This window comes from Falco naumanni, chromosome 7 (assembly GCF_017639655.2).
Source record: "Falco naumanni isolate bFalNau1 chromosome 7, bFalNau1.pat, whole genome shotgun sequence".
Classification (NCBI taxonomy): Eukaryota; Metazoa; Chordata; class Aves; order Falconiformes; family Falconidae; genus Falco; species Falco naumanni.
The window spans coordinates 56,922,815-56,942,704 of record NC_054060.1 but is presented as its reverse complement, the minus strand read 5'-3'; the positions used below and the strand labels follow the sequence as shown (position 1 = coordinate 56,942,704).

General features: G+C 37.9%; 1 long non-coding RNA gene across 1 annotated transcript; it reads right to left on the bottom strand.

Annotated features, from left to right (window-relative positions):
- Positions 1 to 72: 72 nt before the first annotated feature.
- Positions 73 to 14,833, bottom strand: LOC121091146. The gene is made up of 3 exons (XR_005828849.1): positions 14,824 to 14,833; positions 7,337 to 7,343; positions 73 to 174 (listed from the first exon to the last, which is right to left on the bottom strand). It is a non-coding gene; the product is annotated as an uncharacterized LOC121091146 (long non-coding RNA).
- Positions 14,834 to 19,890: the final 5,057 nt, after the last annotated feature.

Sequence of the window (19,890 nt, the reverse complement as noted above, 5' to 3'; positions counted from 1 at the left end):
GGCACAAGAAAGATACGGCCCTGTTAGAGCGGGTCCAGAGGAGGCCATGAAGATGGTCAAGGGGCTGGAGCACCTCTCCTGTGAGGAAAGGCTGAGCGAGTTGGGTTTGTTCAGCCTGGAGAAGAGAAGTCTTTGGGGAGACCACGTTGTGGCCTTTCAGTGCTTAAAGGGGGGCTTATGACTTCTTGCCAAGGCCCATATAATGACAGGACAAAGGGCAACAGTTTTAAACTGAAAGAGGATAGATTTAGATCAGATACAAGGAAGAAATATTTTACTACGAGGGTGGTGAGGCACTGGCACAGGTTGCCCAGAGAAGCTGTGGATGCCCCATCCCTGGAAGTGCTCAAGGCCGGGCTGGATGGGGCTGGGAGCAACCTGGTCTAGCAGAAGACATCCCTGCCCACAGCAGGGCGGTGGACTAAATGATCTTTAAAGGTCTTTTAACCCAAACCACTCTATGATTCTGTGATTCTGCCTCATAAAAGAACATGCATATGGCTGAGCAAAGGTAAGAGATCCACCATAAAAGTCAGTTAATAGAACACAAGAACATCGATGAGGCTGGTTAGGTTGTAGTCCTACTGGGACAGTCACCTGAGTTTTGACTCAGCCCAGTAAGTACTTCATTAGTCAAATCTTAAACTCTATATCAAAATTTCCCCATAAAAAAAAAACCTGTAGCTTTTTGCTTTTTAAAAAAAAATGTTTTCTTTTAAGAAATCTGCCCTAGCCCAGGAATTACAGAAAGCCAGTAGAAGGTGTTTTTTATCTTTCCTCTTAAAAAAAGCAACAAAACCTACAAAATTGCACCTTCTTAAAAATCACATAATTCATTAGACAGCCTTTGTGAGTGAATTTGCAAGACTGAAGACAAAATAAGTCATTCTATTAGATAACACTCCATTAAAGGTTTATTTTTTTTTAATATAGATGCATTTTCCTAAGAGCTTTGCTTATTTTCTTTCTTTTGTTCATGCAGACTGGAATTAAACAAAAGTAAGTATTTTCATGTGCAACATTTATTTCTCAGAAAAAAAATCAGGAGTGCCAGCTCATTCATACTTTTCTTTCAGCTGTTCCTTTTTTTAAGATTACGCCTCTGTGCGATGGGTGACGTTAGAATCTGACTCCTAGCAGGAGGAATGGAAGAGGGCAGAACAGAACAGACAACAAACCAAAGATTTAAATCAGTGGAAGGCTGGACCCCTTGATGTAATAGGGAGATACACCCTAGAAACCATCCTAGGAGGCAGCAGTCTTGGCACAGAACAGCCAGTATGTCTCCACTGCATTTCTCCAACATCCAGGAGAAGAGATGGCCACAGTAATTTATATTGTCTCTCTGCTCTGTGTGGAGCTCTACTGGAAATTCAAGAGGCAATCATGTATGCTGAAAAAACTCCCGACAGCATGGCTCTTTCAAAACTGTTTGGATAAGCTTGCTGGAAATCAGGCTGTAAGAAAGCTGAGAACAGGTGGCAATGAGGAACTCTGTTAGCTTGCAGGGTGACATTTCAGCTTTCTCTTCCAACAAAGGCATGATCCACATCCTTGCTACTCACAAAGTAGTTCAGAAAAGATCTGGCCACATTTTGTCTTGTGTCGACACTAATGCAGAGAAGTTTTCATCCAGATTGCTGGGATATTTCGCTTGGTTTTGAGCTTTTAAATTACCTTTGGATTGCTAGCAGACTGCTTTAAACAGCCCCAATGAAGCATGTAGGTACACAGCTGTCACTTGCTCGATCCTATGCTCCCCACTCATAGAGTAGAACTCTTCCTACTTGTAATGAAACAGACACAGGCAGAATCAGAGTAGTAATTTACACCTTTCTTTTTTTTCAAGAATGAATTAACCTGAGAATCAGTCCTCTTTCACTGACGCATAGCTTATTTAACACAAGTCATTGCAATGTGATGCCAACTGATTAAACAATAACAAAACATAGAATTTGACAGTCATAATTCTTAGTTTGGCTAGAAGATACGCCCAATCACCTCTCCCTCACTGATGATGAATAAAGACAGATATCCTATTGATATATTAAAAAAAAATAAATGCTTACTCATTAATTTTGTGTACATTAATGAAAGAGAAGTTGGTAGCATTTACAGGCCTAAGCATAAGATAATTTTGCAGGCCCCGGTATCACTACAGAACTGCCCTTAAGATGTATTTTTTAATATCTAGGAACAACTGTCTGTAGAACAATTACTGCTTCTTAGTTTAGCAGTATTGGAAATCAAATCAGTCTCATCACCAGCGATACTAAATAATATCTGACCTAGTCTGCAACACATAAGCCAAATTTTAACACTGCAGAACAAGATTTATTTGCAGCTAAGCTTAAAAGCTCAAGAAAACAGCTTAAATAGTGTCGATCATTACTTCAATGGCATGCAATCATTTATTAACCTCATTGAAAGACTGCCAAGTCTTACAGTTAAAATGGGGATTGGAGCATCATATAGCTGAAGGCTTGGAAACACTATGTGACCACAGGCAAGTGGTAGCCTTTTGTTACCAAAGTCGGGAATAAAACTCCTTAACATCACGTGGCATTAAGAAGCAGGCATTATTTATTGCGCCACAGGATGCACAGTGGATCGCTCCACCTGATGTGCATGCTGAACTACTTCGTCCCATTTTACGTTACATAGCTATAGACATTCATCACATTTCTCTGGGTTATTTACATATGTGTGAGCCTTCTCGGGACTTCCATTAGTGTCCTTTTATGCCTGGGCAGTTACGCCTCCAGGTGATTGACTCGACAATCTGATGGTCCTTATCCCTTCTTCACTACTCTTCACCCCATTGTTTGCTCCACAACTCCCCCAAAGTTCTCGCACAAGCCCCAATACTCAGCACTCCTCCACAAACTGCAGAACCAGCTCATACTTTTTCTGCTGCAGATCCTCTCTTATAATTGTCTGTTCTTTGTGTCCTGCGAGTGAGTCCCTTGATTAGAAGTCCTTTCAGTCATCAGTTTTGACAACTTGAGATGGTGGGTTCTTGAGCATTAATGATTTGAGAGGGTGGGTCAGCTTGACCTAAACTTTCGGCAAACAAAAATTTTGAAATTCCTGTTTAACTAAATCAGAGTTGGGTAACCGGGAAGTTTAGGCAACGCTTCTAGATGTCAGTTTCACAGCTATAAAAAGTGCATAATATTTGCCACATGAGTCTCATAAAGCTATTCAGAAAATTTATTAATCATTTAATAATTGCAGATCACCTGATTATGTATCTTTTCCTTTTTAAAGGAATATATCCAGTCTTAGCAGTCTGTTCTTCATGAAACGTCTGGTCTGAAGCAAGTGTGCAAGCCACTAGATTCTGCTTGTGCCAAATAAACTAATGGAGCAGACCCACAGCTGGTGTAGATTGTTGTAACTCTTGATTTTAAAGAAGCCGTACCAATGTATACCAGCTGAGGATCTCCTTGTATAGGCCTGGGAGTTAACAGAGAGTGTAATGCAGAAATACTAAATTCAGTCTTGGTGCAATTATAACAAAACAAGTGAATTCATTCAACAGGTTTTTGTAGAAAATGCTGCCAACACATGGAATCAATGATTGGCTTTTATGGTGCTAACGAATAAAATATGCACCGTTTGTAGGAAATAATACTGCAACATTGTAGCAGCAATGCAAGCCTTCCTAGGATTTGTAAAGCAGATTTCTTTTAAATCTAAAATGATTTCAGTCATTCACTTATACCTTCTTCCCACATGTTTGTTTTGGCTATGTCTTTTTGTAACCTGACTGATTATTTTCACCATCCTGTCCCACTTTGTGAAGTCATTGGAGTTTACTCACTGCCCTTTACCTCCTTATCTGGGTGTCCTGCTAAACTGTAGGTAGATATGTCCTAGGATCTTGATAATCTACTAATCTAGGTGCTATGAATACAGGCCATTCTTGTAACTGTTCTCCAGTTGTTTTTTCTTTATGATGCTTCCACACCTAGATACTGCTATTCATTCTCCATGCACATTAATCTTAAAATTTCTGTAACAATTCTCTACATTCTGAGAATGTGCAGAATGTGTGTGTTTTGGTATACCCTTATTTTGTGAAAGAAAACTTTATTTCCCACTTGCTGCAACAACATAAGCTATGTACTCTTTTACCCTACTATTCTAAATGTGTATTACTTCTGTTTGGAATGGGTATTAGCATCTCAGTTTTAATGTCAACAAAAAATGGGTGACTAATCTTTTTGTGGGTGTATGCTATAGTATATTGATATGGAAAACCACACCTCATTAAAAAAAAGATTATTTCTCTTTAATTTTTAGGAATTATAAGAAAGTTGGTGATTCAAATACATGAGTTGCAGGGGCAGTTTGTGGTTAACTGCAACATGTTGTTATTAATGTGTCTGCTTCTGTAAGGTGTTCCCTACTTTAAACATGTTCTGTATTTGTAATGTGTTGCAGTGATTTCCCTGGTGTTATTTATATTGAATTCTAGGCTAAATAGGCACATAACACAGTATATAACTTGCTAATGTGTCAATTAATGCCACCTCAGGGCAGAAGTAAATTGCAAAGACTTTTAAAACTGTAAATACGCATTTCATGCTAGTCCTAGGTTTCTGCCTTTTTCTCTTGTCCTATTTTCTGCCTTTTTTTTTTTTTCCCTAAACAGTCCATCTTAAAGCCCTCTGGTGCATAACAGTGAATAGCCTTGAGGGGAGTTAGTTGTTTAATGAATCTCAGAAATATGTATTCTACATGTGCAAGCATCATACTTTATTTGTTTAAGCACTGTGTATTGCATAAATTCACTCTATATGCTCAAAACAAAAAGCAACTTCTAATGACATTTTCAAGAAAGGTAAACTGGACTTATAAAAAAGAGCATCATATAAAAAATGAGAAATTTTTAAAGAATATGACATTTTATAGGCAACACGCTTAGTTCTGTGAAACGTAAGAAAAGATATATCTCAGTACCTGTAAGATGTGGTTGTGCCTGACTACAATCACTTCCATTAATTCTGTGGCTTTGAATAGCAATATATTTTGCTGTGTCTAGCAGTATATTTAAGGATAAATTTAATATCTGGTATAGTGTATTTAAAACCGATACACAAAACAGTTTAGTTAATGTTCATTTGTTGAGTAAAAACCCCACAAATTGCTGGCTCACAGTCCTTAATCTCTAGAATCCCTTAAGAAACCTGCTTTGAAATTAGTTGCAGGGTCTATCAATTATATCTGTTTAAATGGGCAAATTTAATTACTACAGAAGAGCAATTGATTTTTAAATTACCACTGATTGCACAGTGGGTATCTCAGTGGGAAGACAGGTACATGCAGACTCTCAAATGGAATCAATGTATTAATTAATGTACAGATTGACATACTCCATAGAAAGTTTCCCTTCACCTGCTTCCTGAAGATTCATTTGTTTCAATTTAGAAGGAAGTTATGATGATCTAGAATTGAAAAATTCAAATGCAACATAAAATTGCCCATGCTGTGTATAATATGTGTTGGTTTCTGACTTTTCACATTTGGTGCCATTTGCTAGCCTAGGTGGCCTTTCAGTGATAAAGCTTTCCTTACAACACTGAAACATTAAACTGTGCAATATCATGTATGCAGGAGTGGGGCTGAAAATGACTGTATGTAAAACAGAAATTAATTCCTATCATGGAACCAGTAAAATGAACATAAAAACACAGCTGGAGAAAACAAACATGTCCTCAGTACTGTGTCCACTGCTGGGCTCCCCAGTACAGAAGAGAGATGGGCATACTGGAATGAATCCAGTGAAGAGCCACTAAGATGATTAAGAAGCATCTGTTATATGATGAGAGGCTGAGAGAGCTGGGACTGTTTAGCCTGGAGAAGACTTAGCGGTGATCTTATCAATGTGTATAAATACGTAATGGGAAGGATTAAAGCAGTTGGAGCCAGGTCCCTCTGGGTGGTGGCCACTGAAAGGACAAGAGGCACAGACTGAAATACAGAAGTGTCACCTACCATGAGAAAAAAATTTTTGCTTTGACAGTGGTAAAACACTGGAAAAGATTGCCCAGAGAGGTTGTGGAGTCTCTATCCTTGGAGATACTCGGGACCTGGCTGGACCTGTCCGTGAGCCAGCTGCCTGTTCTAGCTGACTGCTTTGGGCAGAGGCTTGGACCAGGTGATCTCCAGAGGTGCCTTCCAGCCTCAGCTGTTCTGTGATTCTATGGGTGTTGCTATCAGGTTTAAGGTTTATGTAAGGGACTTGTAATACTTCATTTTTCAATTTGCTTTCTAGTCATGAAGTGTGTAGGTTCTTATCTTCAGAAGTAGTTAGTTTCTGAGGCCTGTGTAGTTAAGGAGGCATAACCATCTACCTGCTTAGTAATAGTGCACTTTTAGAGTAAGACACTGAGTCCAGCTATAACTTCTTAAGCCCATGGTTTCACTGAGAATCTTGATCTAAGTCTACAAAGGACTTGAATTTTCCTGCATTGACAGCAAGTAACTTTTATATTTTTTCAGAGCAGAGCTTTTTATTTGTCATTTAATTTTTTGGAATGGTTTTCTTAAAGGTTTGAAGAGCATTGGAAGTAGTACAAGGGAGAAGAAAAGAATCACAGTTGGGGTGGATGGAGGCTTGAAAGACCAAAGGAACTAGTAATTAAACATGCTTATAGTTCTGTGGGACCACAGCCTAAGTTAAGGAGAAATAAGTGAGCTGGGAACACAGTAGTCAAAATTACCGATGGGACAGGCTGGTTTCCATGCCACTCCCAGGGAAACAAGTATCAATAAGAGTATTTGGAGCCAGTTATTCCTGGATGTCATAGCCAATACTGAATGATTATTGAGTCAATTATAAGTGATTATATTTTAGAATTAATTTACATTTGGTTTTGGCAAGCAGTAAGTGCACTAAAGAATAGTTGGTCATAAACCCCAACCTTCTTTTAAGTCATCACATATAGATTACATTTAGATTAACTGCAGGATTAATAAAAGTTGGTGTTTAGGTTTCTTGATTTCAAAAGAAAGAGTGATCTTCAAGAAGTTAGGAGAATTAATTAAATCAAAGTGTGGTCAGCAAAGCAAGCTAAACCTCATAGATGGCAAGTCTAGTGGTGAAATAAGATTTGCCAAGAGCCAAACTTTATTAGTCATAAAAATATATATAGCAAAAGGCTCTTCAGCCATGTAAATTTAAGGGAACAGTACACTGACGATGAAGGACAACAGAGGATAAATTATGCATGTTTCAAAATGTATTTGAGTATTTTGCCTCAGTTTTCAATATTGATCACAATATAGGTGAAAGGGAAGGGAGACTGAAAATATGAAATAGCAAAACTTGTAGGCTTGGTATGGGGCAGTTAGGAAAGCTGTATGTTTATCTTTCCAGAAATGTAGTAGAAGTAGTACATGAAACACCTGACCACCTGACAACAGAAAATTGGATTAAATGAGACAAGAAATCCTTTCTATTCTTAAAACTCCAGTTCTCCTGTATTGACTTGCCCCAAACCTCCTGTTCATCAATTCAGTTAGTATTTTCTACACCACAGAAAATCTTGGCAAATCAAATTATCTTGATTTGTAATATAAAAGTTTTCATTTAGATTTGATCTTCTAGTTTAGAAAGTATGGACACATCATTGCGTGTAAATGTAGTGGAACACAGGTGGTATAATTATTTAACCAGGGTAACCAATAATTAAGTGGTTTAAATTTGAAAATCAGGAGTTTAGTAACAGTCTAGACTCATTCTTGCAAGCCTTTCCACAACCAGATGCCTGCACATGTAGAGTCCTCTAAAACTCAGCTGAGCTCTCTGCAGATACAAGAATCTTCATCTTAAAGCTACTCAAAATCTGGAACTGAGTCTCACATAGAGTTACAAGTAGCCTGAGTATTTCTGATAGCTCAAGTAATATGTTGAAATTGAATAGATGTGCTTAATGCCAGCTAAAGACATACTGCAGGGAACATAAAATTATTAACTCAGGGAAAAAAATACACTTTTGGCTTCTAAGGATAGATTTTTACTTGCATAAGATCTGTAGGGTTGGATATTAATGTAAAAGGTATTTTCCATCTCACAGTGCTTCACCTTGCTGACTTCAGCTCTAAATTACCTTCTTCTTAACATGAGTAACAAAAATAGTTAAGAAAATAGAAAATCTGTAAATTTTACACACCCTTCAAGTCCTCCAGTTACGATGATATATTATGGGTACTCATGCCAGCCTACACATTTACTTGTGCATCCTTGACTACCCAGAATTGTCATGAGAGTGTAACACCTTTCCACTTAAATGCTAGCCCACAGCTGTCTACTGCCCTTTGCATTTGAGAGCTAGAAAATTCTGATTTTTCAGGCTCACATCCCTCCCTTCCACAGACTGTCTACCTTTTAGCATATGTTATTGAAGTTGTCAGCTTTCTATTTGGAGTTTAAGTATTCTTGAAGTCCTTTAAGCAAAGGAATATAGCTAATCCTAAGAGCTCCATATGATCCTCATACAATATGGAAGTAGTCATGTTCCATTTTTGGCAATCTGAATTTCATCTGTTCACAAACCCTGTCTATCCTTGCCTGAGTGGCGATGTTGAGGCTTTTCTAGGACAAAGTCATCTGACATCACTGCACAGATTGATTGCATAATCAAGCCGCCAGGTTTAGGCACGAAGTTCCAGCACCCATCTTCACATAAAGTACATCTTTGAGCTAGCCAGAAGAAGTTTTCTTACTAGTAGTACCGAGTAGGTTGCCAAGTGCTACTACTGAAAACTTTCTAGTAGTTGAACAGTACGGATAAATAACATGTTTGGCTTCAAAACTGATATTGAGATTGCCTCTGCCCATAGAGGAAGAATCTGTGTCATAGAGGTGTTCTAAAAACCCTGATGCATTCCTTAGTTTGCAAATTTTTCTGCTTTATCTCTTACTCAGAAAGCAAATAATGTTATGAACAACTTCCTGGGCTCTGTGGTCTAAGTTTAGTCACTTTCCATTCAAACTCTTTTTGGAGAAAGTCAAAAGCTGAAGGGGCTTCACTCTGACAAGTCTTTCTTCAGTCTGCTGAAAGCATGACAGAATTTTGCCATCCTATGATAAATTCTAAGTTTACATAAGACATTTGTTATAAACCCATCCTCTTTTCTATAGCAACAACTTAATAAATTCAAAGAGATAATAAGACTTCATCACCTGTACAAGTTCCACCAATGAACAGATGAATAAGAAGACAATCTGTAGCACCTGAAAGTCACCTGGCAGAGACCAATACAATATACATACAATATATATAAAGATTAGAAAACAAAATACCAGTCCAAAGAGGAGGTTTTCTTTTTGTTGTTGAGTACTGATGACGTGTGGAAGGAAGATGGTTCCATGTATCCCTTTACTTGCCTTAGTACATTTTGGGAACCCAATGACCACAAACCAACAGAACCTCGTATGTTTTACCCAGGTTTATGAGTCAGAGAAAAGGCACTCACTCAGTAGTCTCAAATGTCTTAATTTCAAGATGAATGAATGATTAACTGGGAGTACATTGTCATGGTTACCTGCTAATCAGCAATATCTCAGAGCTGGCCAATTCATAATGGCTTTATTGCTCTTCACCACAGTCCTGCACCATTCTCTGTTTTAGTCTGAGTGGACTATAGGATTCTTCTCAGTCCCACTCAGCGTTTGCCGACCCACATCATCATTCGTATCTTCATAATTTTTGTTTTAATGTCACAGCACAACTTCAGATATTTGTTCGGGAACCTATCTATATTAGTCACTCTAAAGAACAATAGGTCTTCAATGTCTTCTCCATGCCACTTACCAGTACCTTGAAAATGACACAGTTTAGGGAAAAGGAGGAAAAAAAATAAAAAAGAGGACTAATGATGGAGTGAAGTTATAGGAACTATTTAGTTCACTCCTGGTCTGAAATTGTGTGGATTTCTGATAGAGATCCAATGATGCACGATGTGATAAATCCTGCAACATATGCAGTACATAGCTGAGCAGTATAATGTATGACCATGGTGTGCAGCACCTTTTTGAATACACTGAAGTGCAGTGTACTCACAACAGTGCAAAGGAAAGATGTTTAGATGTGTATGTATGGGCACAGCGGGCTGGGGGCTGGTGTTGCAAATCATCTAACCCTTAGAAAAATATAGGCAGCTTTCAAATGTGGATGTAACCCTAGAAAGGCCTGAAACTAAAACCGTAGGATATTATTTTGATGCATGCAAGTGAAGCAGAGGACACATTTCTAAGCTGTCCCACAGAATGAAATGTTCTCTTTAGTCTGTGTTGCAGCTTTTCGTTAGGTTCACCTCCAGAGCTGAGGGAGGAATGTGCAAACAAAATGCATGCTGCAATACAACTTGCTGGACCACTTTAGCATCATAGTCAGCAGCATTTATAAAAAAATACAACACTGAAAACTGTGTGATGTGTTTTACTCTTACAATTTACCAAATACATATGACAAACAACATCAGTTAATCGTGATTCATTTTGCTTGCATGTTGTTGTCATCTACTTTCCTGTCATATAGCCGGCTTGTGACAATATACTTAATGGATGCGATACAATTGTTTTAAAATTTGATTATACCCTTTGCACTTGAAGTGCTAAGGTTGTGTTAGCACTTCCATTATAAGCTCCTGTTTGCCAAGGTTTATGTCACAATCATAAAAATGTGCTTCTGACCTAGTCTGGCTACCTAGGATTGCTGTCTAAGGAATAATGAAATTATGCATAATTAAAAACATAGTTTTATGTGCATTTCCATACATTGGAACATAGCTAATAAGATTTTAGTACATAGATCAAAGGCTGCCTAATGCTCCTTTCTTTACAACCACCTATCTTTTTTTTTTCTTCTGCATCTCCTCCTATACTTAGCTGATAGAACTTTTCAGGTACTGTTATCTCCAAGATGATTCCAGTTAATTACTGAAAAGAAAAATTAAATGACAAGAAACTTCACATGTTGCTAAATATTCCCAGATGTGAAATCACAGATTCCTTTAAAAAAGGGAGAGGTTAAGCACTGCATTAATTTGCATGCCAGGGATTATGAAATTATAATGATACTATCAGGAATCTTTTTGTATAAATTTAATTAGTAATATAGGGCATTTATTCTTCATTTCCTTACATATTATAAAGTCACCAAATTAGTGTAAAGCTCACATAAGTGGAATTGGTCAAGAACTGCTTGGTGAAACCACCTTTTTATCAGAAATGCTCATTCACTAAAACTGTTTTTTTGAGCCATCTATCACTTTTAACACAACTTTCTTCAGTGAAGTTATCTCATGTCAAGCACGTGTTCTGATTGAAACTGGAAAGTGAGACTGCCCCTCTTCCTGAACAAACAAATAGCTGAGGCGTTCCTAGGGGATGTGGAAAATCCCAGTTCAGATTTCTGCTCTGAATGTGGCGATGAGAATTTAAATGCATGTGTATGTATGTGATGTGTGCCTGAGGCATAAGGCTGCTGAGTGTTGCTATTTTACTAGTAAAAAAATCAGCTCAGAGTTAACCTACTTTACTGTAGAATCAGACATTTCCTGAAATCTGCTCAGTTCTAGATGTATGTCGCAGCTGTTGTCAGTATAAATTAAAGCACTGTAGTCCCATAAAATATTGTGCCATGTTTACGCAGGTACAAATGATCACACATAATATGAAGTAGAAAGGCTGCCTCTGAAGTGGTCAAACTCGCTTCAGGTGTGCACTACATATAGTCAGATCTAAAAAAAGAGAGGTGACAATGTCATTGAGATGATATATTAAAATTTTAAAAATAAAATTTAGACGCCAGTGTATGCAAATGGTTCAAAGTATACATCAACAATCTTGTATTGTCTGAATGTGTGCTTAGTGCACATACTGGAATCAGAAATTAGTTGTCAGGGAATTCATTGACAATACTGGCTTGAAAATTTCACATCTAAAATATACTAAAGCTCTTTCCCATTTCAAAATATAAAGCATATAAGCCAAGGTTTGTCAGTGGGCCATGTCTTGTGCTGTGCCCAGACATACTGTGGTTTTGTTTATGTTTGTGAAGTAGATGATGAATGTGGTTTTAGTCTTAGTGATGAAACTGCTGCCTTATGGTTAATGAAGAAGATTCAAGTAAAGTGTCTGGAGTTTCTGCCTGTAAAGTGAACCTTTATCTGTAGAGACATATCAGAGTGAAGGTGGGCGTTTCAGGATACTGTGGTTTCTAGGGCAGCTTGTTATGTGGAAACAAAGTGAGATGAGAAAGATCAAAGCAGAAGACCTAATTTTTCTTTATTTTATTCTCTTTATTTTTCCTTTTTGTCCCTGCATTCTAGAGAATGATTTATTTTAAGGGGAAGCCAACCATAAACCTTATTTTTCCAGTTGTTGGGGCTGTATTTCCAGCCTTCTCCATGGGACAAATTAGCCAACTCACCTTCCTCATGGAAAAAACAATACAAAGAAAAGTTAGCTGATTTCAATTCCTCAGTTTTGGTCAGAAATTCAAGTGGGAGAAATGTGAGGAAGAACAAACTGTCTGCCTATTTTCATTGCATGTTTGAACTTCAGGGCAGATCCTTTAGTAATGAAGAAGTCAAACTTCCCCTGTACCTAAAATACAGTCTTCTGAAGATTATATTTCAGTTGGTTTAAAGCAGCATAAACATATCAAGTCTCTATACAAACTCACTTTCAACATATGGCTAGCAAAGGGTATGATGAAAACAGTGGCCTGAGAATCTTGAAAACCTCTGGCATAAGTACTTCAGTTAAAAATGAAGGTATAGTAAGAAGTATGGGGAACTTAGGAAACCACTTGGGGTTAATGTTCCAATAGAGAACATGAAAGATTAGTCTCAAATTAAAGGCACTTTTCATATCTCTAGTATAATTGAAGCAAGGAAAACAGTTGGTGAACATGTCAGTCACTTTTTAGACATGTCACAGCTGTCCACGTGCTTGCCACATCACCCTGTTAAATTTTTAGAGTTTTTAATATGAATATCAATCCTTCTTTTCATAAATGTAACCTATAAATGCCAGGAATCCCTTAGGAGTTTTCTCAGACTTTATTTAATGCCCCACAAGAAAGGATATAAAAGAGACCTTTCTTTTGTAAAGTGATCCTATAATTCTGTTCAATATCCATCATTTTCAAGGCCAAGTAATCATATTTAATGGATCCTAAATTACTTTCTGTCAGGCAAGGATTCCCTTGATAATATTAACCAGTACAAAGGACTGACACTTGGACGACTGAAACTAAGAGGTTTTTTTATTGCAAGCAGCTTACAAGTACTTAGACAAGGGTAGCACTCCCTAACCCTGCAGCAGGGAGAGGTCAGTGTTTCCATTTTGACCTGTGCTTTCAATGGGTTTTAGCTTGGCTATAAATACTTGAATTGGTTTCTGCCAAAAAGCAGTGCCTAAGGTGACCTGCAAAGGATTTTTATTGTTTGCTGTGTTTGTCTTTGTTTGTCTTCTAGTTTTTCAATCTCTCTTTTTTTTTTCTTTTTCTTTTTTTTTTTTTTTTTTTTTTTTTTTGGAGGGCAGGGGTGTGTGTGTGTGTTAGGCCTGGACTTTTTATGGCATATAAAGATGTTAGGTAGCAGCAAGAGCAGGATGCTCACTAAAGGAAGGTAAGCCACAAGCCAAGGGTGACCCAAGGCAGGTGCAGGGCTGTGGTTGCACTAACAAAGGTCCAGCCTTGCAGTACATGAAGAAGAAGAGCACAGCAAGTCTGGTGATGGTAATGAAGGTCAGCCAGCAGTCCAAGGGTTGCCAGACAATCTGTAGTGGTGAGACGGGTGCAAGTCCAATCTGGGAAGTCAAGTCAGTGGCTCAGGGTCAGGTCTGGATCAGTGGGGTACATGGGCAGGGCCCCTTAACAAGGGCCAAGGGCAAGGGCAGGGGTCTGAAAGCAGCTTCCATGCAAGGAGGGTACAGCCACCCCCCTTCCTGCAGATCTTTCTCACACAGCTCTTTCCTCAACAGTCTGAACCCAGATTATGCAGCTGCACTGTGTCTGCGTTTACTTGAGAACAGAAAGCCACATCCCTCAGAGCAGGGGCATGGGGCAGCACTCAGGGTACTGGTAAATGTCTGCAATTTTTTCCTACCTCCATTTTTGTTGTTTTTTTCATACTGATTAGCTTTTTCTGCTGAAACATTTAAGAGTCCAGATGAACAGTGTTATGTCTAGTCTTTCATTTTGAGTTAAGGTTTGTGTAGAGGGGAGGTTGCTGTACTGTGCAAATGGTGGCTGGGAGGAAATACATTCTAAGAAGCACCTAGAATTTTATGCAGCTTTCGCTAATTCAGAAGTTATGGCATTGATATTTTAACAATGGCACTCTTTTCCCAAGTATTCAGTAGCCATTTAAGCTCAACAAATATTTAATAAAAGCTACTTAAACTCATCAGTCAAACATTATTAAAACACTTTCTGTCTCAATTTTTTTTCTGTAAAGAATGATGCTGGAGAGTTCAGGCTATGAAAGCATGGGGCTGTATGGCCTGGACTGGGTTTGGTAATAAGTACATGATTTTCTGTGAGGTTAAATGGAAAATAATTTATTTGCTACTTCTATTGTGTAATTTACTCCAGCAGTAATGAGGGGATCTGCTCTGCATTATGAATTAAGGAACAGTAATGGGATGCACTGAAAACTTAGTGTTGCCAATCTGCTTCTTAATATGATGTACTCTAAGGATCTGGGTAACATTTCTTGGTTTGTTTGCTAAAGTTTTCTTTTCATTATGAACTAGTCATTTAAAGGTTGGTATTGCTCCCATATGTAATTGTTTACAAAGGTGCAGTAAATGTTATCAGTCTGATGAGAAATATCCTTCATCTTCCACATATAAATGGTTTCATAATCTAGTACAGAGAAAAATATGAATTCTAGACTTCCTCTGTGCTTCAGTTTGTTTCTGTAAAATGGAGAAAGTCTTTTCTTGAACAAAACACACTTTAAAATAAAATCTGTTATTACTTGTGAAGTGCTGAAACACCATGATACTTAGCATCACATAATGCCTATGAACAAACATTCCTGCTGCCTGGAAAATGTACAGTAGCTTCTGTCCGTTCTTCCAGAGTCACATTCCACAGACATATCTACAGATGGTGGTACTAAGTCTTAAGTCAAGAAATTTCCAATACTTCTGCATTCAAAGCTTTTTCTGTATCATTTCCGTAACAAATTAAACAGCTAATAAAGATCATTTCTATCTGCCAAATATCAGTCACATTTCTTCAGAAGTTTCACCTTCCATTTTTCTTTTATAAATTCTGATTAATTTTATTCCTTTTTATTCATAGTCAAGTTCCCACACTTGTTTCTGATAACTGCTTCACACAGATCCTACAGAATGTACCAGAATTGTACCAATAGTCCTAGGAATCTAAACACAAGATGATCAAGGACTTTGAATGGAAAGTTTTTCCCATTATCCCAAACTACTGTGTTTAGGTGAAGAAAATACTGTTCTCTATGTGAAGTGTGATTTCACAGAGATTTTTGGGTTTTTTTTTGAGACTGAAAGAGAGGTTTCCTAATAGTTATCTATAGGTTAGAGTTTTAAACAGGATATGAACATTATGCAGAAATCTATGAGTCTAGGCATAACAAAGAAAATAACCTTTCCAAATGTCACATGAAGCACAATGAAGAAAATTTGGGTATCTGGAACTTTATTAGATTTTTTCCCCCCCAATATTCAAGTAGAAACAAGTACTTTTGTGTAGAAGAATGGCTGCAGAAGCATGGCTTTAGAATCTCTGAAGATCTGCACAATCCAGGCCTGGTATTAGAATAGGCCTGTAATCAGAATTGTACTGAAGTTGCTGTGCTGAAGTTAACAAGAAAGGTAGCCTTGAGCTATTCTTGAATCCTGAGACTGAGTAATTATGTTGTGCCAACAGGCCGTGGGTGTAACAAGATGCAGCTGCTGGGAAAGCAGGTGCAGGGCCAAGAAAGATGGGGACCGGTATGGGAAAATAGGGAGTAACAAACTACAAGGCTGAAGCAAAGCAACACAATTAGCTACATGGATAGAATGCTTATTTTAGTCATGATAATTAGGGGTGTGAGAACCGCACGTGTTTAGAGACTACTAACCAATTATATTTCTGCTTTACGAATAAGCATGTGTATCGGTTCTATATAAGTAGTGTTGGAAACTAATGAAGTTGAGCAAGATGCATAACTCATATTGAGCATCTTCTTGACTCCGGCGAACCCTTCTTCCAACACTTTTGTTGGTTGGATTTCATGAAAGACTGAAAGCAGCTAACTTCTTTTAAAATTATCTTTATTAGGAGATAGGAGTAGGAGAAGATAGTACAATCAGTTGTGAAAGCAGCTGAAGGAGGGAGGCATTATGAATTTGCATGGCCATAGGAGAGAAAAAGGGGAATCAAATGAAGTTGAGCCACACCAATATATCCCACTAACAACCTCAGTTTCCTTACAGTCAAGGCAAACAAGGCAATGGGCAATCATTGACACAAGAGAAACAGGTCAAAAATCTTCTGTGAAATAAATTTTCTGAAAACATGTCCTTTCCTTGAAGATTTACATGAAGTCTTCTGGGGGTGATGGTTAGTGTATAGGCCTTGGATGGGGAAGACATTCAAATGTCTTTTTTTCTGATTCGGAGTGGCCAGGGAATAATAGTCGGTGCTGAATGCAAAAGGCAAAAACCTGTATATCTGACTTTCATACCTTAGACCAGTACCCTAACCAGCAGGGAATGGGCTCCTTTATGGGCATTTCAGCACCATTAAGGTTTTAAAAAGTCTTTTACTCATTCAAAATGGAAAGGAGAACAAATGTAAAAAATTGCTACAGAACAAGGAATTATTGTTATCTATTTAGCCATACCTTCTTCAGCCTCACATTTACTACTTTTGGCACATTAAAGCACAATTCATTTCATACACATTTTCCAGGAGAAAATCAATATGATACTCTAATCTGAGCTATAAGTTGTCGCTATACTGAGCAAAAAAAGTTGGATACACTGAACTGCTCAACCAAATAAATAATTTAGATAAGTGAGTCAATGGCGCTGAAAAGTAAGTCTTCATTAATGGACATCACTGAGAGAGCAAAGAAAGTGAAATGAATCATCAGTACATTGCCTTTAATAATATGATTAAAGAAAGAAGGTACTGAATTATTAAGAACAGTGGGGATGGAAAAGAAAAAGAGCAAAACCCATAAAGGGTACCAGTTTGCACAGTGATAATGAACTGGATACTCTTGCTATTCTGAAGGGGTTTGTTTTTCTTTTAATTTTTTAACTCTGAGAGCTGACAATTCTTTAGGCCTTGATTCTCCACCTAGCAAAATCACAGGCGTCTCCTTCCCCTCACTTTCATATAAGTCAGTGTTTTATGTGATTTACATATAAAAGTGGATTAGTGACTGCATCTGAAGGAGGTCCCTGAAGTAGTATTAAAATCAAGTCCTGTTCCTTCTGAGATTAGTGGCAAAACTCAGATAGACCCTAATGAAGACAGAAACAACCTCCAGAATTTTGAAGCTAGGACAGGAGAGTAACTTACGTAGATTCTCCTTTTAGAGACAAATGAAGAATGAATACACAAAATTTAATTCCATGAAAGAAGAATATTTTAGGATGATAGTAGTATGCTTTGAATCCACCTTCCAAATAATTACACTAAGCTAGTTCCTTCAGATACCTTGCATTCCTTCAAGAAAAGGCTAGCTTTCCTGCCTTTCTTTATTCAACTGTTCAGCTGTGTATTGTTCTTTATATATGAGCTCTTAACGTACACTTAAATGGGATGTACAGTTCAAAGATTTTTTGCATGCTGGACTGGCTTTTCTCTTACAAATGATCTGAGTCAGGTCTCTGGATATAGAATCCCTAAGTAATTATACATTTGGATTTAGTTTTAGATTTGCAACTCTTCAAAAGAATATTGTAAAAAGCTGAGGTAAGTCCTTGTCCATGACATCTGTGCATAAAGATTTGCTCAGATTCACTTGGTTATCTAAGTACGTGCTTTTTACATGCCATTAAAGCATGATGAAAGGGTATGCTGGGGATTCTATATTTTAATTTGATTTGATCAGTTGTTAACTTTTATTTCTTCTGAATTGAACGTTCTAATAGCAAGGATAACCTCATTTCGTGTATTACAGATATCTCTGTTATTATTATTACTAAATTCCATTACATAAAAGACATAGATTTATTTTATTTTATTATCATAAATTTACTTTGTTAAATTTACATTTACATACTAGTCTTTGCTGCCTAACCATGTAGCTGTAATGCTATAACCCTCTTCCAGCTGCTCTATGTTTTGGGTTTGGTTTTTTTAAATTTCATTTTGCTACATCATGTCTAAATTGGATTTTCAGCTCTCCTAGGAAGAACAGAGAGACTTCTGTGTGGTTTTGGTATGATAAAAATAATAGTAACTGAACTCATTCCACTCATAAATACTCCTGTACGGTCCTGCCCTATATTGAAAGCATGCATTGTAAATTGTCTGAAGAAACTGCAGAAGCTGACTGCAGAAGGAAGTGAAGAATATGGTCACCAGCAGATGTGCTCAATGTGTGAGCAGCCTAACAGCATCCCTTATCACCTGATAGGTACGTACCTGGGAGAGGAACTGTTTGATCCTTTGAGCAAGTTACCAGAAAAATCTCTCTGTTTTGATCCTTATTTAGAAGTCTGAGGTAAAAGAATGGCATGTCAGTAACTGAATTGCCCTTACAAATTTCACCTAAGCAAGGCACTCCAGCTCTACATTGTTGCTGAAGACTATACATGGATATTGGAATATGCTGCTTAATGCACTGCAGACAGAAGCTTGTGTACTGTAGTAATGGCCGTGGTATTGAAATCTCTATATGGTGCAGTATTCTGCAGTATAAATCATTGTACGTTCCAGAATGAGCAGCAGTGGAGGAGCTGGGTAGGTATCCACTGCTTATTATATCTTCTTGTGTAAGAAACAATGGCCCACCAGATGAAGCTGGTGACAGTGTGGTAAGAATAAACAAAAGGATGTGGTTTGCTTGTTTTCAGAATTGGCTTACGCAGAAAGGACAGCAGATGAGAAATACTGTTTCAGTTTAAAATGTGGAGATCCTGTCACTGACTGGGACCCAGCAGATTTTAGTTCCAGGCTCATCAGGAGCAGGATATATCCCCACAGCAGTTTCTCCTTCTGCTTCCTCTTCATCTTCACTAGTTACATACATGACCATAGGGCTCCAAGTCCCTGATGAGTCACGTTGACCTGATCGAATCATTTAATGCCAACTAAATATGCTTTCTTCAACTGATTCCTTTTTCCTAACGTATGAGAAGTACAAAAAACCCCAAGGTATAACTGAGTGGCAGATGCCCATAGATCCACACAGAAGATAAAGGGCTATTATGTTGTCTGTTTGTCAGAGTTGTTAGAAATCTGCTAAATAAATTCTCCTCCCTCACTGTGGCATTTCTGGCTTGTTTCCATATTGGCAAACTGTCTTCATTGTCTGGCTCAGACAAGCAGCTTTCCCAGTTGTTGATGTTCTAACTGAAATACTTAGCCCATTGCATGGTAAATTTTAAAGAGTGTCCAGACCTTTGATTCCTTTATATCAGATTCACTTTAATATAGTTCACTGGACTTAGTTGCAACCACTAAGAAGGCTTTGGGGATACATGTTTCTAATTTTCCTGTCTTGAGTTTTTTCTGTGTCTCTTCACACCTAGTATTTTATGTGGTTACACCCCTGAAGCTGGTTGCCATGAATTCCAGCATGTTCCTGATCGTAGGAAATGAGGGCATTGGCCCGTAAGGCTTAGGGTTTAAAGCACAGACTGAATGCGTCTTC